The sequence below is a fragment of the Cetorhinus maximus genome, chromosome 18 (genome assembly GCF_964194155.1).
Source record: "Cetorhinus maximus chromosome 18, sCetMax3.hap1.1, whole genome shotgun sequence".
Taxonomy (NCBI): Eukaryota; Metazoa; Chordata; class Chondrichthyes; order Lamniformes; family Cetorhinidae; genus Cetorhinus; species Cetorhinus maximus.
Genome location: NC_135896.1, coordinates 33,735,223 through 33,748,973, shown reverse-complemented (window position 1 = coordinate 33,748,973; position 13,751 = coordinate 33,735,223).

The following is a 13,751-nucleotide window of genomic DNA, read 5'->3' as shown; positions in this document are numbered from 1 at the left end:
ACTTTTACAGCTACATCTCCTTCCTTGGCAACAGTCTCCGACTTATTCTACCTGGAATCCAACTGAAATTCCACCCTTTGTGTTTTGGATCTATCCACGATTACAGATATCTCCTAGACATTCAGAATTCCTCCAACTGCTGTTCTTGCTTCCTCCTGAGATCCACTCTCAATGTCAGCTGCCACCATGCTGGTTCACAGTTTCATTTCATTCTTTGTCTCATCCAATGCTTTAACAGAAAATGTTTTTCTTCCTATCAGGTGTAAAAAACGCAAGCTTCCACAACTCATGTGTACCAATGCCCCTCTGGATCCTTCCTCCCCTTCAATTTTCTCTGGCCCACCTCCCTCCTTCCAACCTCATCCCTTGCTGTGTATTCACAATGCCCTCTTGACCTTCTCCTCTGACCCTGAATGATCGGTCCTCAGCAAACATCTCAGCTTCATTACCTTATGCCCCACCTCAATGAATTTTGAGTTTGACACAATGCTGAGCTCTTCTTCCATTGCCTCCATGCCCAGTTCCTTGGCTAACAATCTTCCCCCTGCACAACAGACCATATTACCCATCTCCAGTCTTCTCCCTCCATTTAGACCCCTCTTCATAACCTCTCCCTTCTCTTTATCTTTTCATTGAGAAATGTGGCGTGACATTGGCCGTCTTAATTTCTCTACTTCCCTCACTCACTCTAATCTATCTTCCTCTGAACTTGTAGCATTATATTTGCTAAAGTCCAACTCTAACATTGTTGTCAAATTTGCTGACAAGGGTGGTGCTGTTGTCTTGCATACTGACCTATACTAGGCAGAGGCCACCTCTCTTGACATTTCCTCCTACCTCTCCCCGGACCATGACCCCATCACTGAACATCAAGGCCTTGTTTCCAGGACTGTCAATGACCTTACCTCCTCTGGAGATCTGCCCTCCATGGTATCACCTCAAACCTGAACAGGTCACTCCTACTTCTTTCCCAAAATGCACAAACAGGACTGCCCTGGTGGATACTTTGTTTCAGCCTGTACCTGCCCCACATAGCTGATTTCTTCCTATCTTGACTCTAGTTTTTCTACAGTTGTCCAATCTCCTCCCACTACATCCGTGAATCTTCTAACACCCCCGTTATTTGAACAGTTTCCAGTTTCTTGGCTTTAACTGCCTCCTTTTCATCATGGACTCCAATCTTTACATCTTCAACCCCCACAAGGATGGTCTGAGAGCACTGCTTCTTCCTTAAATGGAGGTCCAATCAATCCCCAACCACCACCATCCTCCATCTGGCTGAACTTGTTCTCACATGGAACAACTTCTCCTTTAACGCCATTCACTTTCTCCAAATAAAATGTGTTGCTGTGGGTACCCTTATGGGTCCTAAATTTGCCTGTCTTTTTATGGGATATGTGGAACATTCCTTGTTCCAGTCCTACTCAGGCCCCTTCCTTCAGCTACTTTTCTGTTTTATTGATGACTGTATTGGTTCAATTTCCTGCTCTCACCCTGAATAGGAAAATTTCAATGACTTTGCTTGCAAAGTCCACCCTTCTCTCATCTTAACATGTTTCATCTGACTCTTCCCTTTCTTGACTTCTCTGCCTCCATTTCTAGGGATAGACTATCAAACAACATTCATTCTAAGCCAAAAACAGAATTACCTGGAAAAACTCAGCAGGTCTGGCAGCATCGGTGGAGAAGAAAAGAGTTGACGTTTCGAGTCCTCATGACCCTTCGGCAGAACTGATTTCATTCTTTCATTCTAAGCCCTCTAACATCCACAGCTACCTCGACTACACTTTTTAAAAATTCACTCATGGGATGTGGGCTTCACTGGCTGGGCCAGCATTTATTGCCCACCCCTAGTTATCCTTGAGAAGGTGGTGGTGAGCTGCCTTCTTGAACTGCTGCAGTCCATGTGGTGTAGGTACATCCACAGTGCTGTTAGAAAGAGAGTTCCTGGACTTTGACCCAGCGACAGCGAAGGAACGGCGATATATTTCCAAGTAAGGATGGTGAGTGACTTGTAGGGGAATTCCCAGGTGATGGTGTTCCCATGTATCTGCTGCCCTTGTCCTTCTAGATGGTAGTGGTCGTGGGTTTGGAAGGTGCGGTTGAAGGAGCCTTGGTGAATTCCTGCAGTGCATGGCCCTCACACTGTGTTTCCTGTAAAGACTCCATTCCATTCTCCCAGTTTCTCCATCTCTGTCACATCTGTTTGGACGTTGCAGCCTTCCATACAAGCGCTTCTGATATGTTTCCCTTTCTCACAAACCAAGGATTCCCCCCCGATTGTGTTTAACAGGGTCCTCCACTGTATCCGAACTATTTCATGCACTTCTGCTCTCGTCCCTTCTCCTCCCTCCCAGAACCATGATAGGGCTCATCTTGTCCTCACCATTCATCCACCAACCTCCTGTATTCAATGGATCATCCTCCACTGTTTTTGGCACCTCTAGTGGCATGCCACCATCAAACACATCTTCCCCTCCTGTCCTCTTTCAGCATTCTGAACAGACTAACGTATATGCTTGTGTAAAAGTCGATTTTTTAAGACCCATTTTTTTAGGCAAAATGTTAGCGGGTCAACTTTTATATGGGTAATGTTTTCAAGGGGCTTACTTTCAACTAAAAGGTAATGGGGGAAGCCAGCACTGAGACTTACAAAAACAGACAATCAGCTATCTCATTTGGGTACCTGTCTATGAACAGTCCTAAACCGTGGAACTTATCCTTTCTTCCAAGTGTGATGCCAGGGCTTAATCAATCCTTGGTGTACCAGATAGCTAACCCGTCACTTTGAAAATTCTTTTTCCAGCCTCATGAACTTTGAACTGGACATGGAGCTCCCAGTCTTTCAGGTAGAATGGCATCCAGTTCCAGATTGATCCACTTTTACTGCACTCATTGGATGTTAGGTGAATGTAATGACCCGTCAACATGGTGCTTCCGCCAAAATCCCATAGAACCATCCAACTCGAGCTCGCCCCCTGATGCGGTTTCATCAGGATGTGCTCCTGCTTCAGAGAGTCTTCCCCAACAACTCCCCGCCCCCATAGCCTGGGAGAGGATGAGGTGGCATCAACTGGGCCTGCAGTTTCAATGCTGCTCTTGGAAGGGAAGGGCCATGCCATTGAAAAATGTCCTAAGCTTTGGTGCAGGGGGATTGCACCGAATTGGTTTCACAAGTACTGTTTTAATGAATTGAGCTGTAAGAAAAATTAAGGATTTTTTGGCCAAAAGTCAGGGGTACACGAGATTGATAATTACTCGAATATATAGGGTATTTCCTTCAGTCCACTATTCAGTCACCCCCAAAACCCCCTTCATTTCCTACGGCACCTATCTGTGCAAGCCTTCCCCTTCTCACTGTCCAAAGCCCCAAACACTCCTTCCAGTGAAACAGTGATTTACTTGCACTTCTTTCAATTTAGTGTTCTTTATTCATTCAAGGCTCGTGATGTGGTCTCCTCTACATTGGGGAGATCAAATGCAAGCCTGGTGACTGTTTCACAGAACACTTCCATTTAATCCACGAGTGTGACCCCAAACTTCTAGTTGCCAGTCATTTTAATTCTCTACCTTCCTCGCACTCTGACCTTTCTGTCCTTGGCCTCCCCCTTTCATGGGCTCAAAACATATTACATTTCTAACTTTTCCCAGTTCTGCTGAAAGATCACAGTCCTGAAGCATTGTACGGAAGTTAACACAGCCATTGGAGCAACACCCATCATGGGGGTGGGTGCCATTGAATCTCATGGGAGGCTACCTATTGAATCCCGATGCTGGGAACTGAGGGATGAATTATGCGGGTGGTGGGAAGGCAACGATGTTGCATGGGAATGATGGGAAGATAATTGAGCTCATGGAAATGTCATTGGGCGGAATTCTCCCATCCCGCCTATGGCAGGTTTCGTGGCTGGTGGGATGGGAGAATCCAGTGGGAGGCAAAAAATGAGAAACCCGCCATTGTAATAACAAGTTGCAGTTCTCCCGATGGTGTTTCCATGGCGAATCAGTTATCCTGCCGACTAGTGGCGCGAACGCCATTTGCATTCATTAACATGTCATGAATGCTCATTAAATGCTGGAATTTAACACTGGAATCTTGCCATGCCTTCCAATCTTCCATCATGCCAGCAGGAAATTATGTTAGCATCAAACCTGTTTGAAAAGGGGTGGCGTGCACAGGTTGGACCTGTGCTGGTAACTTCGAGGTGAGTGGAACATACCTGCCATAGCGCTGCACTGGTCTTGTTGCGATGAATGCCACTGTGTTGGGGCTGGAGGGTTAGACTGCTCTTTCTCTTTGCTTTCATTGTCCCGAGGAACACCACTGTGCTGTGGTACTCATGCAGGCCTCCACTTTCAGAGACTAGCACTTCAGCCCGGGGGTGGGCTGTGAGGCGAGGGGGGCAACGGGGAGGGAAGGCTGTGGAATGACAGTCAGGGGGAAGGGTGAACACAAGGGGGGCAACGGGGAGGGAAGGCTGTGGAATGGCAGTCGGGGCGAAGGGCGAACATGAGGGGGCCCTTTCTGGGATCGTCCTCTAACCTCTTGTTGTTGCTGGAATGAGCAGGATTCTGGTTAGAAAGAAAGGAGGCCTCCTTGCCAATGGCTTCATTAGCACTGTTATATGGCTACTCAGAACTCAGTGGCTTCACATCACAGTTGCTGCATCTCAAGTGTAACACACAGGAATGTAGAATTTGGGAATGTAGGCAATAGTGAGGGAGATACAGCTGTATCATATATGACATGCCAACAATGAAGGCCTGGCATGTGACACTCCTAATGGTCCAAAGGGCACCCACTCATTGACCATGAGCGACTGATTGGTCATTAATATGTCACATCAGAGATTGGAGCATAGAGCTATGTTGGGTCAATCACCTCACTTAAACTTTAGCATTCTACGCAGGGCTCAAGATGTTATATATCTGCAATGCCATCTTGGTCACCTCGATGTATGTGCTCGTGTCTCAGGGACAAGGTGGCATCAGCCACCATGCAAGGAGAGCAGGAAAAACTATGGACCCTTACAGTCTCCAAACGTGTCATCCTCTGAGCTTTGCTTTCTTGCCCCTTGAATCATTAATGTCTTCAGTGTTTCCTTTCATAGAGAAGGCAAAAGCACATATGGATCCAGGGCTCAATGCTGCCTTTGTCAGGTCCTAATACAATGGAGGAGGCAAAGTGGGGGAGAGGCAACTCCATGCGCAGCTCCAGCAGGAGGGACATGGTCAAGTGGAGCCAGAGCATGAACAGGAGGTTCAGGAGGAGAGACCCAGGCAATGGGAATGACGCGCCAGATCTAGGGTTTCTCATCCAAGAGTCTCCTGTTTACAAATGAGCGAGAGGCAATGCCATGCACGTCTGCTCTTGTCCCGAGATCTGGTACATCACATATGCCACATTGTTCGTGAAGACCTGGCACCACGTGGAGTTGGAGGGTATCCCCTGCCAGTGACTTTGAAGGTGACCGCAGCACTCAATATCTTGGCCCCTGGCTCTTTCCAAGGACCAACAGGCGACCTATGCAGCATAAAGGTGGCCACAAGTGCCCTTTACAGGAAGGACCATCATTATGCCAGGTTTGCTCTGGACAAAGATAGCCAGGCTGCGAGCAGCTTCGCCACCATCTCATGCTTCCCTAGAGTGCAGGGTGCAATAGACTGCACCCATGTAGCTGTACGGACTCCATGGCAGCAGGCCCTAATGTTTATAAATCTCAAGGGCTATCATTCTATCAATGTACAACTGGTGAGTGATCACCGGAAGCACATACTGCACGTTTATGCATGGTACCCTCGGAATTGCCATGACTCCTACATTCTGAGTCACTTCTAGGTGCCTGAGATTTTCGAGGGGCCATTACATCTGCAGGGGTGGTTTCTTGGGGATAAGGGGTACCCACTGAAAGGTTGGCTGATGGCACCGGTGCATCACCCTCAGAGTTGTTCTGAGGAGAGGTACAATTCTGCTCACAGCTCCATGCTCTCCCTTATAGAGCAGACCATAGGGATTCTGAAGATGCGTTTCAGATGCTTGGAACACTCAGGTGGCTCACTCCAATACGCTTCTGACAGAATTTCCCGCATCATCAGAGTGTGGTGCACCTTTCATAGTCTGGCTATGCAAAGAGGTGAACCCTTGCCAGAGGATGACCTGGAGGAGGATGAGAGCTTATTGAAGGATGAAGATCTGGAGGCCCAGAACCCTCAAGAGGCTGCTGAGGGTCAGTATGAGTGCAATCACGCCATGGAGGAAGGAAGACGTAGGAGACGTGCCCGTGATACGTTAATCGCCGATAGGCTCCAGAAAGAGTAAAGCCAAGTGAGAGAATATGACCACATCTCTCCTAGCCCTTAATGCCATCTTCTTTCAACTCAGGGGATGTCCACCCACTTTTAGCGAGAAGGAGCCCCGCATTCACATTTGCCTCATGAATCACGAGGCAATGACCTTTGCTTTGGACTGTGGGGCCCTGTGAGTGAACTCACTCTGGGAACTGAGAGCCCACTTAGGAACAAGAGTGAGGTGAGAGAAGACTTGAAACCTTCTCCGCCATCTAATGACGCCAACACTGCTGTGACTAAGATGTGGACATGCCCAGGTATCTCCTCCTCCAGTGCATGTCTTTTCTTCCACCACCACTGAGGAGATACACATGCCACTAGATTATCAATGCTGATGAGCTGCCGTCAGTTAATGGTGTTCTCTGAGGAGGAAGCATGAGAAATGCTTACATCACACTTCCAATAAAGATTTAAACACATTTCTCTGACATCACACAAGGGGTGCAGATACTAGTTCAATTGAGGTTGACATCGCAGGAATGTGAATCTCACAGTGGGACACTATCACTGAGTGGGAGGAAGGCTAAAGCTCAAAGTAAGAGGACTCCAAAGTACAAAATCACAATACCTTCAGTTGACAGGAATATTCACACAACTATCGAATGTATTATCAAAAGTGCAATTCAGTTACATGTCTAGCACACCCATAACCCAAAAGTGATATCAGTTTTTCCTAACTTTCCTAACTCAAGCGCTACGCCTGGGTGCAGACCCGACATCCACAGCAGAGGTGGAGGCAGCCTGCTGACTGCTATGTCCTGATGTCTGTGATGAACTTGGCGGATGATCTCTGGTGGCCTTTGGCCTGGAGGGCCCTATCCTGATAAAGGTCACCTGCTCAGGGGCAGAAACGCCCTTTGCAGCCTGAGAAGCTGGAGTGGATGAGGTCACAGGCAGTGGGGGCTGTGAGTGGCAGCACAGCTTTTGGGTCTCCTGAGAGGAGGACCCTGGGGTGTCTGGCTGATGCTCATCCTTTCCTGTGGGTGCCCGAGGCCCCTGTCCTGACTCCTGCAGGAGATGGTGCACCTGGAGGGAGATCAATGTGACTTATCGCATGTTGCCCACATCCTGATAGTGCCTACCAGGGTGTGTGGCCATGGAGTGCAGGTCGGGCACAAATCTGGCAAGACCAGCTGGACCAAGGTCTCCATGGTGGTCACCAGCCTTCCCACGGTGACCTCGAGGCGCTGGCATGTTGGAGCCACGACATCAGACAGAACACGGGCGGACTCCTCCATCGTTCACTCTAGCTTGCTGACTAGTCTGTCGTATCTCTGCCTGATGTTCTGCCGCCTGTCGTTACATCTCCAACTTTGATTGGGCAGCTGCTTCCAGAGGCTCATCATCTGACTCAGACCGAGCGGGTGGCTGGTCTCCAGCAGCCCTCCGAGTGCCCGAGACCTGGGCTGGCCTTGCCTCTGGCTGCTGCGGGGACGTGTCAGTGAGGTGTTCCCCAGGTGTTATCCAGAAAGTGAGCCCGAGGCTAATCTACATCTGTGCCCCATTGACGTGTGTGTCTCTGAGCTGGTGGAGGGTTTGTGTGAGCGCCAGGACAGTTCTTCTGGAGCTTCGCCCTCGAATGAGGTCTGGGGCCTCGCAGTGGCGGTGCTGGAATGGCTTGGGGGCCTCGATGTGCTAGAACATAGAAAAGAGAGTTTCAGTTAATGGGCATGAGTTAGATAAGACTGCATGTGATTCACTGTGAATGTCAGGATTTGATGAAGTGATGGAGCTGTGATCCGTACTAGGTTGGCTGGAGATGCCAATCTCCCTTTACCCACAGGAGTGATCCCTGTTGTCCCCAGTCAGCTTGGCCGCAGACACATCGAATTCGCTGAGGACGAGGATGTCAGATGTCCCTCCCCTGGTTGGCACTCTCTCATGCCTCGAGTTTGGACTGTATGAAGAAGAAAGAAAGGCATGTGCTGGGAAGGGATGGAGCAGAGGTTGGGTGAGATGCATGTCCCCTGTGTGTGGTGAGCCCTCCCCAGAAGGGCCAGAGGATGGAATGTGAGTAACATGATAGATGGGAAGGCGGTGATGTGAAAGTCTCGGTGAGAGGATGAGTGTTGATATGTGTCCCCTGATAATGGTTGCGTGAGACCTCTGAAGAGAGTAGTGTTTTAGTGCATGATACCATGACGATCCAAGGGCAGAATTGGGCATGAGTTGCTGCCATTACGGATGGTGGGCTGGGCACTGCTGAAAGTGCCCGCCACTGCACTTAGTTTCATTTTGGGAGAATTCCGCCCATCAAATCGGATTAACATACCTCTGACTAGAATTAAATGCTGCTCTCTGAATGTAATGTACAGTGCATGGGGATCATAGGCTAGCAGGTCCCTGACAATTAAAAGGTGGCAGCTTCCAGGTGATCTCTCAGATTATAAGAGGAAGGTCAGCCATTCTGGAGCTGCCTTCCATTGGAGTGCAAACTGTCTTTGAAAGGAGAGAGGAGGACAGTGAACTTGTGAAGTAGAGGGGCAGCTCTGAGGGGCTGGATGTTCCAACCAAGGTCGGCAGCCCGTGCAGGAGGTGTCATCAAAAGATGGGACTCATCCATTCAATCTTCCTGGACCCATGAACAATGGAGGAGAGGCACAGAGGAAGGCACTAGGCCCCAGAGCCATCATTACCAGGGCATCAGAAGCAGCAAGAGGTGGTGTCAGGCAGAGGGGTCTGTTATCTTCGGGGCTATTGCAAGCTTCCCATGCATACAGTGTGTAATAGGTTGCACACATGTGGCCATCAAAGTTCTATTAGTCCAGCCTGCAGCTATTATCAACAGGAAGGGCTTCTAATCCATAAGCATCCAAATGGTATGTTACCATTGTCCTTTATCAAGTTTAATTCCTTTCATTAAACTTACAGTTTTCCGTTAAAATCCTAAAATACATTGTTCTGTTTTATGTTCATAGCATTGTTTCATTCCATATTTGTTTGTAAAGTCTATGGCCTAGAAATTGGATCAAGCTGCACCTGTCCTACAGGGATAAAATGAGCGCCTCAGTAAGACAGGCAGTGCGCACACCCTCACTTTGTCAAAGGTGTGCCACCCCACCCTATTGTTAAAATCTTTATAGTTGCCCAGGCCCTTTGCATATACAAACTGGGGCTTGTTTGAATCCTCCTTTGCAAAACTTGTTTGCAGTAGGTGCCATGCAAGCCATGGTCAGTTTCTCAAAGGGACCAGTGGAAGCTGCCCCCTTTAACTTATCTTTCTGGGAGCCAGAAGAAGCAGAAGTGTCCCTTCTTGCTCCACATTAAACCCTTAGGCTGGTCCCCTCTTGATTGCCTTCTCTACCCCTGGACTCTCTTAACCTTGCTGAATCCCGGGAGAGACAGGCTACCTGTGGGGCTGTGACTGCCTGCAGCTCACTGGTAATGAAATAAAGAGGCTGATGGAATGATTTTCTGTGATCCTGCCTCCGTCCTCATTAGGCACGTGACGTGTGCGCTGACTCAGGATTGTGCCCTGATTTGATGATGAAATAATTTCCAGGGCCTATTTGTATTTGGTTGTAGTAATTTACTTACTATTTTCTCTTGAATCAACCCAACCATAGAGAAAACCACCTACAGAGAAATTTTTTGTCAGCATTTGAATTGTAAGGTATTTTGTACAGATAATTTGCATTGTGTTCAAGATGCAAATAGATGTTTTAGTAAAAAAACCTATATTTGGGTTAAAACAATACAGTTATTTTGTGTGAATGTGTTATGTGCTCATACACTCTGTGTGCATCATTAAGCTCTGAACTTGATTAATATACCCTAATAGTCATAAAAATTTAATTAATTTAAAAAACCAGTTTTTGGGTCAAATTATTTATTAATTTGTGACCCAATTGCATTGCTTACATTTAGTAAAAAGTAGAGGGTTATGAACAAATTCAAGGAATATGTGAAGTAGTCTTCTTTTCTGTTTTTAGTGTAAGCTGCACTCAGTTATGCACCACAGTAGCTCCCTCTGGGATTCTGTGGTAGAATTGAGAAGCAGTCATGAAACCTGGCACCTTCTGCAGCATTTCACTTTAATAAATATTTAATGCCTTGAGGATGTACAGTAGCATCTGAACAGCTTGTCATTTCTTGGAATGGCAGGTGGGCTACCCATGCTGTGTAGGATAAGTGGAAGTACTGTTAAAGAACATGGAAGGAGCCTATCTTTCCATGTGTCTTAGCAGCCTCAGGACAGTTGGCATGCAATGTGAAGATGGAAAGATTATGGCAGTTGGGAGGATGAAGCTGAGAAGGTCAGGCAGATGATGGAGAAGTCAATTATGAAAAGTTCCATTCCTGTTTAATCGATTAGCCTTTGTGTAGGCGTAATGGGAAAACCTTTAAGCTTAAATGTAGTTGCGCAATAGCAGGAATTGTAAGTGGGGAGGAGAGAGAAGGAGGCACAGAAATGTTTGGAGAAATATTCAAAATCAGGGGGATTTTGTCGGGGGAAACTGGTTCCAGAGGACACAGATTTACAATAATTGGTAAAAGATTTAAATGGGAAATGTCTTCACACAGAGGATTGTGAAGATTTAGGACACACAATCTGAAAGAGGGAATCAAATTCCATGGGGATTTTCAAAAGGCAATTGTACATCTACCTGAAGCGGACCAATTTACAGAGCTATGGGGAAAGAGCAAGGGAGTGGGATTAAATGGATAGCTCTTTTAAAAAGCCAGCACAGACATAATGGGCCAAATGGCCTCCTTCTGTGCTGTAAGATTACACGGCGGGGGCAGGGCCATAAAATGCGGTGAGCCGTTCAAAGGTCCATTGACTTCGGCGGGACCGTAAAATCCTGCTGGTGTAAAATTATGTCCTATGATTCTATGTTCAGACGTTTCAGCACAACATGCCACTGAGAATGATGAGACATGGGCTCAATATTTTCTTGGCCACACTTCGATGAATGTGTATCAAACTGCTGCTGAAATATTTAAATAGATGATTACATAGGAGCCATTGTGTTTGTTTAAATTATTGGTTTTTATTTTTCCTGATTGTATGAATAAAACAAACAAATTATAAAGCTAGCTATTGAATTTAAATGTTAGCCAATTGTTTTACTCATCTCAGTGACGGGAAGAAAATATTTCTGAGCTTCATCGAAGCCTAAATTTTTGCACAGACGGAGAGAGAGGTTCTCTCTCTATCAGCTTGAAAATGCAGGCAAATGCAGTTAGCGGCCTGAATCTGGAAGTCCCCATCTCCAAACCCAGCCCCTGGCCTCCGCCATTTTCACGGCGGGGGGGAGGAGTGAGGATGGGATATAAATCGTACATCCATGGTTCACAGAACCAGCAGCTACCTCCACTCCTGTGTGATTTTGTTGAGGTCGGTGTCTGAAACCCGGAGTGTGCAGATTAGTTCAGGTTAAGAGCGGGCCTGAACCTTGTGGATTCATTTGGGTAGCCAGAGTACCCTTTTGCAGAGGTACCCCTTTGGATATGGTTCTGGGACACCTTTGGGAGAGATAAGGTACCCTTTGAGAGAGGTAAGGCACACTGTGGGGTGGGTCAGGTGCCCTTTGGATTGTTAAAAGTACACATAATTGTGCATAAGAAGTGCATAACTAATTGGAACTGTGAATCTGTCAAAAAACTGTCAAGGCTGTCAATGAACTGTTAAAACTCTTTGGAACTGTCAGAGCTGTCAAGGGATTTAACTCTGTTGAGTTTTAAATTAAAAAAAATGTGTGCAATTAAAAAAAATCAGTGCCTCCTTTTTCACCCTGTCAGTTGACATAAGCCCAAGGGCAATCATTATAGATTTTGTGCTCCTTGAGTGATTTAACAACCTAACATTATCACAGTGAGCAGTTTGATTGACAGCTTCAAGTGTTTGTAGAATAGAAATATTTGTTTTTGTAAGAGATGAAGTGCTTAAGCAAAATGTTTATTTTTGCAACAGATTAGTCGAAGGAATTTCAAGTATTGGAATATTTTTTTAATCAATGAGTGCATTTAAAAAATAAATAGTTACATCATCAATAGATACATAACTATTTTATGACAACATGGCTCCTGAGCTTTATCCATGGTGGATATTAGGTCAGTTGGCATGGAGCAAGGAAGGGTAAAGGGTGGTGGATAGGGGCATAGATTGGCATATGTTGGCACTAAGTTGGCATAGGGGTTATAAAGGGCCATGGAAATGAGCCGGGGGGCATGGGTTGTCATTGCGGCTATAAAGGGCCATGGGGATGTGTGGCAGAGGGGTCATGGGTTGATGTAGGGGACATAAGGGGCCAAGGTGGCTGGATAAAGGGGCATAGGGTGTATAAGGGGCTTAACCAATCAAGCACAATGAGCACGGATCAGTTACCAAACTAACATAATCAAACACAGAACAATTGAGCACTGCAGAAAGAGAAGATGAAGAGATGGATGGATTTATGGAGGATATTCAAGAATGTAGCATCTAGTTGGCTGAAGGTATGGCCACCAGTGATGAAGTGAAGGAGGTGGTGGACAAGAGACAGCTCAACATATAAACAGTTGCAAGACAAAATTTCAGAGGTTGAAACGTTACTGATAAGTGGGTTTCTGCCTTGGTACATGAGCTGCAACATGAATACTGAACCATACAAGGAATTTGAAGTGTTCAACATGAGGTTGTCACTGCACATTTGGTGCAAATCAATCAGATATTCAGTGTGTTCACAGTCAATTAGTATCTTTGACATCAAGGCACTGTTAGAATGTAGGGAAACATGGCAGGTTAATGGTTTTTATGCGGCTGGTTGAGGGAAAAATGTTGATCAGGACAACTCCTATGCTCGTCTGCAAATAGCACCATGGGATCTGGCACATTCTACTGAAAGGGTAGCTGGTTTAATGTCTCTTCCAGCATTGCAGAATTCCCTCTGTGCTGCATCCAAATGTTTGCCTGGATTATGTGCTTACTCCCTACATTGCAAGAGTGACTGGACTTCAAAGGTGTTTAATGGCTGTAAAACATTTTGGAATGTCTTGAAGTAATGAAAGGTTCTATATAAATGCAAGTCGTTTTTCTTTCTTTAAGTACCTGGAGTCTGGCTTAAACCCACAACTTCCTGGCTTGAGGCCAGAGTGACCCAGAGTGATCCAAACTTGACATCTTGTCCAAAACCTTCCCCTGTATGTTTAAATAACACTCCTGTGGTATTGGATAATATAAAAATGATAAAAGGAGTGGATAAGACAGGAAATGTTTTTATCCAATGTCCAAGAATAATGATTCCCACCTACATCCGCGATTCCTCTGATGCCCTATATAATATCAACAATTTCCAGTTCCCTGGCCCCAACTGCCTCCTCTTCACCATGGACGTCCAATCCCTCTACATCTCCATCCCCCATCAGGATGGTCTGAGGGCTCTCCACTTCTTCTTCGAACAGAGGCCCGAACAATCCCC